This window comes from Vitis vinifera, chromosome 15 (assembly GCF_030704535.1).
Source record: "Vitis vinifera cultivar Pinot Noir 40024 chromosome 15, ASM3070453v1".
Lineage (NCBI taxonomy): Eukaryota > Viridiplantae > Streptophyta > Magnoliopsida > Vitales > Vitaceae > Vitis > Vitis vinifera.
The window spans coordinates 23422173-23435182 of NC_081819.1; the positions used below are offsets into that span (position 1 = coordinate 23422173).

The following is a 13010-nucleotide window of genomic DNA, read 5'->3' on the forward strand; positions in this document are numbered from 1 at the left end:
TATATATTTAAAAATAAAAAATAAAAAATTTATTAAAACAAAAGTCAATCCAAATGATCCTTTAAAATTATTTTATGTGAATTTGAAAAACTGTTTAAAAGAAAAAGTTCATTATTAAATTACATTTACAATAATCCAAAATAAATATTCATAGAAGATCTTTATCGCTTTAATTCTATTATTTAATTACTCCACCCTCCATATTAGATGTAGATGGACATCCAAAAAAATTTAATCGAGAATGAATAATTATCTGCATTCCATCTTAACCAATTTAATTAGAAAAATAAATTTGAATTTCATAAAATCTTATCTATTTATTTATTCTCCTTTTTATTAAACTCACAATAAAAATATTTAAATTCTAACAAAGATATTAAAAAATAAATAATAATTAAAAATTGAAATAGAAGTTGACACTACTAAAAAATTGAAAAAAATTATTTCAATCTGCATATTATCACTTTTAATTGATTATTGCATTTTCCGTGTGTAACACACCCTCTCTTAAAAACTTATAACTTTCAAATATTGCGAAGGGATCATCTTGAGACTTAAGGCAACCGGCATTAAGATTTTTTTAATTGGAAAAAAAGTGAGAACCAATTGTGAACTTGACCGATAAAAAAATAGTTATATTATTTTACCCTTCTTAGAAGAATGTCGTAATGATGTGACTAGGTAAAATAGTTCGAAAATCATGACAACTTCCATTAGAAACCACACCATCTTTTAAAAGTGGGAAGATCTAAATTGTGAGCACAAAGAACCTGGCACCTTTTCAAAAGTAGGAAAGATCTAAATCATGACCATGATGCAATTCCCCTCCTGCGAGGCAAAAATATCAAACATTTTTTGTAGGATGAAAAGCAGCTCACTAAGACCTATAAAATACATAAAGTTCAAATTTGGAATAATTCTACTTTCCCAAGGGAATGAAATTCAGCTGGGGGATTGTGGAATTCAAAACCATACAACGAATGCTAGCTCGATCAAAGAGAATAGATTCCATATGTGTGGAGAGAGATGGGAGGAATGAACCGAAGCATTGCCTATAGAACAAAAGAACAAGCTTTTTGCCTAGTTTAATTTAAAGCTACAAAAGCCCAAACTGTTTTCTGACCAGGATTTCTTGTTCAATCCTTATCATATGCTGTATATGCCAAAGAACAAGAAGAAGAATCATGTTCGGGAATTTTTAGAAGCTTGACCATATTGTATATATCTAGACCACCGCAGAACTATTAGTGTTCGTGGATTCCAGAAAGAAAATGAAGGATCACCCTCTTTTGATAGGGTGCTTAAAAGGAGAGCAAAGGGGTGTTGTATTTCAGAATCAAAGGGCAAATGGTCCTGCAGGAAATCAAGAAGGCAGCAAAGACTAGAGCCCTTTTCGAGACTACCAAGATTGAAACAGAGAACAAGTTTCACTTAAACTTACAATGTCATCTTCAACATTTTATTTCATGAAAACTGGAAGCAAGGGGGCATTGTAACTTATTTTCATGAGGATGATGTGGTAATAAGAGTAGTCCAGCCAATAAAGTTGTAGATTCAATCATTCAAACTTGAAAAAGCATTATGCAAAGCAAGTTGAGGAGGCAGCTGAAATTTTCTGCAATAAAAAAGATAGAGGAATGCTTTCCCAGACTGCAAGATATAGAGGTCCAACCACCACCAATTGTTTGTAACTAGATGATTGTTGAGGCTTCTAATACTCCTTGTTTCCAAAATTCTTGCACCAGAGCTGGGAAGGAATTGGACGAATAGGTTGATGAGGCCGTTGCTGCAAGAAAATATTCTTGTAAGCTCTGTATCACAGTCATCATAAATTCATATCGCAGATAATATACATACAAATGAAAATTGGAAAGGACAAAATTCGACATCCTGTTTTCATATAAATTTCAGTCTATAAAATAGAGTAGGAAATGTTTGTAAGAAACTCATGTCTCTGTTGCGTATGCCATGAGTGGTAAGATTGAGACTAGAGAAAATCCAAAGGGATTTTTTTTGGGGTGGGAGGGGGATGGAGAAGAAGTCTCATCTTATAAAGTGAGTGGTTGTTTGTTCCAATAAAAGAAAGGGTGGTTTGGGGGTTAGATGTCTCTCTAAACTCAATAAAGTCTTATTGGGTAAATGGAGTTGGCACTTTGCAAAAGAAAGGGGGACTCTTTGGAAACAAGTTAATAGTAGGAAATTTGGGGTAGAATAAGGGGGGTGGTGCACCCGAGAAGTAAGGGAAGGTATAGTGTGGGGTTTTGGAAGGAAATTAGGAAGGAATGGCCTTTAATGAAAAGCAAAATTGTTTTTTCAGAGGGGGATGGTAAAAAAGTGAGATTTTGGGAGGATAGGTGGTATGGAGACTATGCTTTGAGTATTTCTTTCCCTTCTTTGTATGCTTTAGCGACCTCAAAAGAGACCTAGGTGGTGGAGGTTTGGGATTCTTTAAAGGAGAAGGGGGGTTGGAATCCATGGTTTTCTGGGTTGTTTAATGATTGGGAGATGGAGATGGTGGAAAGATTCCTTTTCTCCTTACAAGGGAAGAGGGTGGTTACGAATTTGGAGGATAGGATTTTGTGGAAAGAGGCTAAGGATGAGAATTTTTCTGTTAGAACCCTTTATAATGTTACAGAGGGCAGCAGGACAGTTCTGTTTCCAAAAAGCGTTATTTGGAGCCCTTGTGTTCCTACTAAGGTTGTTTTTTTTGCTTGGGAAGCTTCATGGAGTAAAATTTTAACGTAGGACCAACTAAAGAAGAGGGGCTGGTCACTCTCAAATTGATGTTTCCTTTGTTGTGCTACTGAAGAGTCTATTGATCACCTTCTAATCCATTGCACCAAGGCAAGGGTCTTGTGGGAGTTGTTATTTACCCTCTTTGGTGTGTTGTGGGTTCTCCCTTTGTCAGTTAAAGAGATCCTTCTTGGGTGGCATGGCTTTTTTGTGGGAAAGAAGTGAAGAAAGGTTGGAGAGCAGCCCCATTGTGTCTCTTTTGGATGATTTGGAAGGAAAGAAATAGGATTGCTTTTTAAAATGAGGAGTTTTCGATCCAAATGATGAAATATTTTTTTGTTTGTAATTTTTGGTCTTGGACTAAGTTGTATATTGATGAAGGGCCTAATTCTTTAATTAACTTTTTTGATTGGTTGGGATCTAGATGAGGGTGAATGCGATTTTTTGTACCCCTCTTTCTTCTGTTTTTTGCTTATAAGCGTCTGTCGTATACTTCCTGTATACTATGGGTTGACCCTTGAACGCCCTATTTTTTATTAATATATACTTATTCTGTGCTTTTACCTATCCAAAAAAAAAAAAACACTTAGGGCCGAATGGCATCTAATGGCCAGTGAAATGAATCCCAATGGCCAAATGTTGTAAAGCATAATAAACATGCAAATGAATCAGTATGAAACGTAAAAATTTTGCAACTAAACAAACAAGGATATGTACAAATGAAATGTGGAAAGGATAAAACTAGACATCCAGGTTTTCCTATAATTTCCAGGCCATAAAATAGAGTAGAAAATTTTTTGGAAGCAAGTCAGGGGCAAATGGCATCTAATGGCTACTGGAAGGGATACAAACACTTAGCACCATCCTGCAGTAAATAGCAATGAAAGCATTTAAATGCAGCAAAAATATAGACTTAGCTTTGAGCAACATGGCTCTATAGAGTTTCACATCAAAAACAATTGAAGTTGTTGACCTAAGGCTCTCACAGATAAGAGATGAGAAAACGAATTACATCTGACCAATTTGGGTTCAGAAACTCTATTGTTTCAACTTTCATATCAAAGTGCCGAACACTACATGACTATTCCAATGCAGTGTAATTTGGAATTTTGCATTGTTAAAGTTAAATTAACAAACAACATTAATACCTTATAAGCTAACCTGAGTTCTTGATATCACAATGTAAAACCTCCAACTTAGACTTCTCTTGGTATATAATCTTGGTATCGTTTAATTAGCATGTTAGAATTATGTTCTTGTTCTTATTTTCTCCCAAAAGGCAAGAAAACTACTTCCAAAATGCTTAACCAATGATGGAAAATTGGGTGGTGGTGGTAGGGGTGACGGGTGGTGGTGATGGAGACAATAGCAGTGCATTGAGAGTGGCAACAGCAGCAATTCATTTAGGAATGAGGTGCTATGGTGCCAATGGTGATGACAGCAATTGCATTGACATGCAATGGTGAAGCTGGTACCATCAGCCCATGGTTCAAAGTTGCGGCCGGTCATCTACTTGGAGAGTCTCGAGACATAGCGGTCTTGGCATTTCGGCTCGGTATCGGATGATACTCAAAATAAGATAAATAAAAAATTATAAAAATATTATATTAATTATTATAAATAAATAAATTTAATTAAATAAGCTTAAAAATTAATAAAATAAAATACTATGAACATTGGAATTGTTCAATATATTTTTAATATTGAAATTGAAAACAAATCAACCTTCAATTAGCAAACTCAAATTAAAAAAAAAAAAAAGTGACAATTTTTACCACACATTAGCATTTAAAACAATAAAATAACACATCACTACCATGCAATTTATATTATAGATATTGGCATTTAAAACAATAAAATAATACATTAGCCCTGTATTCAAATCCCAAATTCTCAAACACACTAACCCACCCCACGGAGAGAGAGAGAGAGAGAGAGAGGAGAACCTATTTTGGCAAAAGCAGAGAGCTTCCTCTATAGCCCACACCCACATTAGTGGCACCATGGAGACAAAGTAGAGAGATGAGAGACCAACACCTAAGATCGTCACCAATGAAGGATGAGGGATCCATGAAGGTGTTTCACCCTATGGTAAGGTTAGCAATGAAATGCCCTCAACCTCCTATTTTCATACACCTCAAAGACAATCATAGCTTGGACTAAAAAACTTGAGAGAGAGAGAGAGGAGAACCTATTTTGGCAAAAGCAGAGAGCTTCCTCTATAGCCCACACCCACACTAGTGGCACCATGGAGACAAAGTAGAGAGATGAGAGACCAACACCTAAGATCGTCACCAATGAAGGATGAGGGATCCATGAAGGTGTTGCACCCTACGGTGAGGTTAGCAATGAAATGCCCTCAACCTCCTATTTTCATACACCTTAAAGACAATTATAGCTTGGACTAAAAAACTTTTCAAAGACTTCATCGGGGTGTCTTCTTCATCACAAGTCTTCAATCATAGGTTCATGAAAAATTCTTCTTTAGAAGAGAATCACTTATGTTTAAAAGATTTCTCAGTTTTAGTTGTTGTTTGTTGTTCTTTTTCTCAGTTTTGGCTATTGTTTGGTGTTCATTTGTTGTGATTTGGAAGGAAATTTTTTTAGTTTTGGCAAAAAGATTTCAATAACTCAGATGATTCACCCAAGTCAACTAAGTATAGCTGATTTCTAGCTGAGTCTTTGCCTAAGATGGTATCAAATATCAAACTCGGCACAACAAGGACTCAGTCAATACTTTGAACCATGCATCAACCCCTAGCTTAAATGTGATTTTTCTAAGTTTTTCTTAAGTACCTATCAAGATATTTCATTATAACCCAACAAAATTTCTCACTAAAAAGGCATTATCAACCGAATGCATTTTTGTATTAAACTTAAAAACTTCAATATATGACAACTATGGTAATTGTGTGCTTACAAAGAGTCAATCAAGAAAAAAACTAAAGGAAAATTTCTTGAAGAATAATGAAAGGATCATAAGTCCCAATGAAATTTCTCACTGAAAAAAGACTTATAAAATGTTTGTATTAAGCTCAGACAAGTAAAAATACAGAATAGAGGAAAGACCAAGAAAATGAAATCAGAATTACACATCAAAAAACACAGAAGCAGCCACAATGGGTTGTAAGATAATAAATAGCACCCATTTCAATTGGGAACATGTTTCTCCATGAAAACAGTGCATTGTTGAGGCATAATGTGGTAGGCAAGTGATTCCAGAATTGAATTTTTGAATAAAATGTCCTTTTGTTTCCCATTTTGCCTCCTTTCCCCAATGAAACTAATTAGAAGAGAGTTTTAAAAGTTTTATCAGGAAGGTGCCAAGCTCATTATCAAGGTAGCTTAGTAAAATCCATAAACAGCCAAAAATGGCAGCAATGAGAAAATGTGAGTTGATGCATGCTGAATCTTCAAAAAGATTGAGGAATGCCAAAGAAGGGATGGATTACCAAGAAAATCAATTTCATAATTTGATTGAACAAAAGATTTTTGACAATTGAAATGGCATAGCAAGATACATTTGCATTTTGTAAAACCATTGTCATTAAATGATTACTTCTATAAGAAAATGAACCAAACAGGCAAATGTTTAAGGAGACTTCATCATCAGCTAATCCCAGGCTATAGAACAAACAATAAAAGTACAAATTTTGAAACTATATTAACCTTCACATTTTCGATTCCTTATTAACTTGCTATAGAAATCAGGTGTTGTGAGTCTATGGCACCAAAGGAAAACTACTAAGGGCATGGATTTACCAAATTAGATGCTAAAAGCCTTAAACAGTGTAGAACTTTTATATTTAAGATTTTGCCTTTCACTTAGAGCTGTCGCCTTCAATGTCATCTTTGTTGTTCATAGCTTTCAAGTATCTTATCTCATTTGTTCAGCATTTCTCAGCAGCACAATCCAAAGCACAGATAGACAATTCCATCTCCATGCCTTTTAATTAAAAGTACCCCCATCTCAAACTTTGCATTTGATGTTTGAAAACCCTTTATAAGTTATAAAAATTATACCAAAATCAGACATCATAGTAACATATACATAATTGTTGGTATCTCTCCACGGTTTAATGGTTTAAAAGTAATTTTAGCCTTCTAGGCTTAGACACAGGAATAAAAATGAAAATCACATAAAACATCTTCATTTTAATCCCAATAAGATACTTATAATTTGTTATGTTTTTATATATTTTATCTTGTCCAAATCCAGTTCTCCGTAGTTGTATGCAACCTCGGGTTGCACTTGGTTGCACAGAATTAGAGTTTCAAAATTTCAAATCGGGATCAGATGCTATATTAATAATTCCACTGTTTGATACTTTATCTACCAAGGATTCCACAATAACAACAAAGTTTTCCTCAACCAACAGCAGAATGATGAGATCATAATCAGAAGCCATCTTTTCAAAGAAACTCAGAATTCAAAACGAGTACGACGGTTAGAGATCTCAGACTTCAAAAACTAATTCAAGAAATGAACATGTTAACGGCAGCAAGAACGAAGGGCAAAATGGGAAAAAAGAAAGAGCGAAAACCTCGAGCTCAGCAGATTTCATGGCGATGGGGATGCAGATAAGAAAAACACCAGCCATAGCAATGGCAGTGTTCCTCTTCCAGTGCTTGGGCCTACAGTACGGCCCACCAGTCATGCTCCAGACCTTGGTTCTGAAATCTCCATGGGCCTCTCCATGACCGTGCTCTGCTCCCCCCATGATCGAGTGTACCTTCTCTTCGAAAAGAACGAAAGGATAAAACCATAGTTAGCTGATTGTGAAATAAGGATAGGGCCATCCAATTGGTTGCCGAGAAACGGAAAGAAAAATTGCGATCGGATAAGACGGAGGGCACCAAAATTGGGATGAATGTTACGAGATTCAATTTCCCTTTTCTTTTCCTTCGATTTCTCAGTGAGCAAACGGGAATTTAGGGTTTTGGGATGTTACCTGATAGAAGGCAGTGCGCCCTATTGCAACTGGATTCGGTGAGGATTGCTCTTCCGGGGTGGCACTTGTCGCACGTGGGAACTTGGTCCTTTTCTTGAACGTGCTTGTTTTCTCGGGAATTTTGTGGGAAAATTTGAAGATTTCTTGGGAAAACGAAAATAAACGACGTCGTTTTTCCTAAAACAAGCCTATTGTCCCAGAGGATCCACACCCCACTTAGCAATTCGACATAATATTTGAGAATTTTGCAATTGAAAGGTAATAGAAAAATAATTGATATATTTATATATAGATATTTTGCAAATCAAGGGCAATTTTAATTTTTTTATAATGATTTTTACCCAAGAGGTTTTTTTTTCCTTTTTATTAAGAAAAACAATTAAAAATACAAAAAATATTTTTAAAAAAATTTGTTTTATTCATGAGTGTATGTCAATGATGAACAGGTGAATGGATTTTATAGATATATTGAAATGTATTGATAAATATGAATAAAAATTTTGACAAAAATATCAATGAAAGAAATTTAAAAAAAAAATGATAAAACAAGAAATAATGCATTTATTCTTGTTAATTTTAATTAATAATACATGTATAATATAATTTATAATATTTATATATAAAACTTGAAATCATATTTTATATAAATAAAAAAATGATAATATACATATATATATATATGATTTTTAAAATATTTATAATTTTATTTTTAAATTTATATTTTTATTATATTTAATTCTTATAAAAAGGATATTAACGACTCATTAAAAAAAATTATGATAATGGTTTTTATATTTTTAATAATCAATTAAATTGAATTTAGATATAAGATATTAAAATTAAATTATATACTAAAGTTCTATTTTAATATTTTGCATTTGATAAGAATATATTAAAAATATACTTATCTCCAACGTTCTTTTATTAAAATGAGAGATGATAAATTAAGTGTGTATAAATATGATAGTGCATCAGTCTAAACGGTAATGTGTTTTTTTTTTTCAATAGAGCAGGGTTGGAGTCCCATCAGTTACCAAAAAATTTTGGACTGGAAATATCTGTTACAAAATCTATCCATGGAATATTTAGGGGAGATACTGCCGACATTTCCCAATTTTTATCCTTGGTGTATGCCACTTCTATTGTGAAATTATAAAGTGAAAGAAGAAGAAAACAAGAATAAGAAATTAGAACGTAGGAAAAGAATAAAATTGATTTTTATTAGAGGTATCTCCCTTTTATAGAGAGTTACAAAGAAATATACATCAATATAGATGATCATCCACAAGTTCCCATAATCCGATAAATTCTCATATTTTATAACACTCCCCCTTAGATGATCATAAGAATATGTCTTATTAAAACTTTACTAGGAAAAACCCTATGGGAAAAAACTCTAGTGAAGGAAAAAGAGTACAATAATATTTTGGATTACTATAATTGTCTCGTTAAAAACCTTGCTAGTAAAATCCAATGGGATAAAACCTAGATGAAGGAAAAAAGAGTACAATATATCCATATTACCATTCTCCCTCTCATGTAAACATGATTATGATTTCTTCAACATTTCATGGTAGATTTCTCAATCTTCGCATTCCAATGTCATACCTTAACTTTTTCAATGTGGTCGAAGGTAATGCATTTGTGAATAAATCTACTAGATTATTGCATGACCGAATCTGTTGAACATCGATCTCACTTTTTTTTTGGAGCTCATGAGTATAGAAGAATTTAGGGGAGATATGTTTAGTTCTGTCACCTTTTATGAATCCTCCTTTAATTTGTGTGATACAAGTAGCATTATCTTCATGTAACTTAGTTGCATTGCCTTTGATGGAAGGTAGTCCACATGTTTCTTGAATATGTTGGATCATTGACAATAACCATATACATTCACAACTTGCTTCATGAGTTGTTAGTATTTCTGAATGATTTGTTGATGTGACCACCATTGTTTGTTTGATAGATCTCCATGAGATAGCAGTACCATTGTAATTAAACACATACCCTATTTATGACCTACCTTTAAGTGGATCTAAAAGATAGCATGCATCTGCATATCCAAGCAATTGTTGCTTTGATTTTCTTGAGTAAAATAGACCCATACCAGTAATTCTACGAAGATAACGCAATATATGTTTGATATCATACCAATGTCTTCGAGTTGGAGCGGAACTGTATCTTGCTAATAAATTAACAGAAAAAGCAATGTCTAGACGTGTACAATTGGCAAGATGTGCACCAATAGCACTAGGATATGGTACTTTAGGACCAAGTAATTCTTCATCCTTTTTCGCAATGACGAAATGGGTCTTTTTTCACATTAAGTGATCAGACAACCATTAGAGAACTTAAAGGATGCACTTTATCTATATAAAAAACGCTTCAAAACTTTTTAAATGTATGTTGATTGATGTACTAAAACTCAATTTGGAAAATGCTCAATCTGCAGGCCAATACAAAATTTTGTTTTTCCAAGATCTTTCATCTCAAATTCATTTTTTCAAGTAATTTGTTGTTCTTGTGAGCTCTTCAGGAGTTCCAACAAGATTTAAGTCATAAACATACATTGTAATAATTGCAAATCTGATTTTTGATTTCTTAATGAAGATGCATGAGCATATAAGGTTATTCATATACCATTTTTTAGCAAGTATTCGCTAAGGCGATTGTACCATATGCGTTCAGATTGCTTTAATCCATACAAGAATTGTTGTAACTTGATTGAGTACATGCTACGAGGTTTTGTACAATTTGCTTCAGGCAATTTAAATCCTTTAAGGATTTTCATGTATATATCATTATCCATGGATCCATATAAATATGTTGTAATAACATTCATGAGACACATATCTAGTCCTTTTGGGATTGCCAAATTAATTAAGAAATGATATGTGATTGCGTCCATGACAAGAGAGAATGTTTCCTCATAGTCAATACTAGGTTTCTATAAGAAACCTTATGCTACTAATCACACTTTATATCTTATGATCTCATTATTTTTATTGCGTTTTCATACAAATACCCATTTGTACCCAACAAGTTTTACATTTTCAGGTGTTTGGACTACAAGTCCAAAAACTTCTCATTTTGTTAATGAGTTTAATTTTACCGGTATAACTTTTTTCCATTTTGGCCAATCATTTCTATATCGGCATTCTTCCACATTTTGTGGTTTAGGATCTTCACCATTTCTTATGGAAGCCACTTGGAAAGCGAAAAATAATATTATTTTAATCTCATTTTTCTCCCATGTATACATAAATTATTGAGATCTCACAATTTTCAGGTACCTGTGCCTCTTCGGGGGCTTCTCGTTCAATATGTGCCTCTTCAGGGGCTTTCTACATTATTTATGCCTCTTCTGGAGCTATAAATTTATCAATTTTAAATTGATCAATTATTATTATTTTTTTATAGGAAAACTGATCAATTATTTTTTTGATGGCCTCTTCTAGAGTGCCAAGTTTTTCTTGGGTTTTCCTCTTTCGGGGAGTTACATCTTTTGAGCCGACAAGTCTACCACGCTTCAAGCGTATCTTAGATTAATTTGTTATCTATCTTACATGGACATCAATTTGTGCTTAAATATTTGCAGCCAGGATATATGACTTTGTCTTTTCTTTTTTTTGTATCAATGAATGCATCTTGTAATTGATTCGCAAGATTTTGCAAGTGAATGATTCTTTGAACTTCTAGTTCACATTGATTTGTACGAGGATCAAGATAAGTCAAAGTCAATGCATTCCAAATAATTTCACGCCGTTCTTCTGGAACTGGCTCTTCTCCCCCTAATGGCGAGATAATTGTCTCATTAAAATGATAATTTGCACAATAAGTCATTCTACCTTTTAAGTGTATAGGTAGACTAGTCACTAAATAAAAACTTCTGGTTTTATAATGTATATCCATATGATCTTTTACCCTGGGGGACCAAGTTGGTCTTATAAGATTCTTCTGGATCTAGTATCGTATAAAGTGTCATTCACATGGAATCAAATACTACTAGTGACATGGTATAAGCTTTTCTGGAGCCTTTAATCAGGTTTATATCACCTGATATAATATTAACATTGTTTGTCATCAATGTTGTGCAATTAATGAGACAAGAGTTTCATCAAAGTAACAAGTCATAAAACATTGTCATAAAGACCTATCTTTATAGAGTTGAAGAAATATTATCATAAAGAAATAGTTAAAATCAATGGAAAAATATTAGTCATCGATGATAACTTAACTTAATAAATTGTGTAAAAGCAATAAGAGCATATATAACACAATAAAACAAATATGAAAAGATCATTTAAAGTTATATATTTCGTAAGTATCTCACACATTTGATTTTGTAAGTGTGAAGCAATTTATACATGAAATAACTAGGAAATATTTCAATAATCAGACTAATTGTAATAATGGATCAAGGTATTAAAGAGATCCATGTATCTTCAAGTATAAATAAAGAAAAGAATTTAAATGATAAATAATAAAATGTGAAATAATTTATAAAAGATGAATAATAAACAATGTGTTCAAATGTGATATCAAAATAAAAACAGAACGTTTAATCATAACAAACATTCCCATCACCAATTAGATGGTCAATTTTCTCATTAGGATTCTCAAAGAAATTTGAAACATCTAAATGGGTTAGATCCACTTGGCCATCACTATCAATGAAGTTCGTTTCAATTTCCTTTCTTTTTGCTTTTATTGAGGCTTGATAAAGGTCAACAAAATGTTTGGGCGTACAACAGGTACGCGACCAATGCCCTTTCATACCACATCTATAATAATTTTTTTCATGGATCTTAGGAGGTTTATCTTGTAAACACTTCCCATTTTCTTGTTTTACCTCAGTATTATTCCACTTCTAGTGGTGCAATGAGGTTTTCCTTTTCTAAGAATTTGGTGAATTATTATTATAAGAACCATGGTATCGGGGATTTCTTTCATGATCACGTTCTCGTTATCGTCCACGAGTTTGGGACAATATTGCATTCGCTTCAGGGAATGATTCAAATCTAATTGGATGAGACTGGTGATTTCTCATCAAAAGCTCATTTTTTGTTAAACCTTCATGGAGATGATGATGAAGGAAAATTTGTACATAGCTCCAGGCTATGAACTTCTTTTTAAATAAATTTGTATATAACTTCAGGTTATAAACCATTCATTTGGTAGATTTGTACATACCTTTGGGCTATGAACTTTCATTATGTAGATTTATACATAGCTTCAGGCTATGAACATTTATTTATTTATTTTATAACTTTTGGCTATATAATATTGTTTGGTATAACATCCAATTATACCGTATAATTAAAA

The 13010-nt window shown here is 33.0% G+C and overlaps 1 long non-coding RNA gene across 1 annotated transcript; it reads right to left on the bottom strand.

Annotated features, from left to right (window-relative positions):
• Positions 1-1408: 1408 nt before the first annotated feature.
• On the bottom strand, positions 1409-7932 carry LOC100263631 (uncharacterized; the record flags this gene model as incomplete). Its single annotated transcript, XR_787791.3, has 3 exons — positions 1409-1786; positions 7278-7471; positions 7686-7932. It is a non-coding gene; the product is annotated as an uncharacterized LOC100263631 (long non-coding RNA).
• Between the last annotated feature and the right edge of the window lie 5078 nt (positions 7933-13010).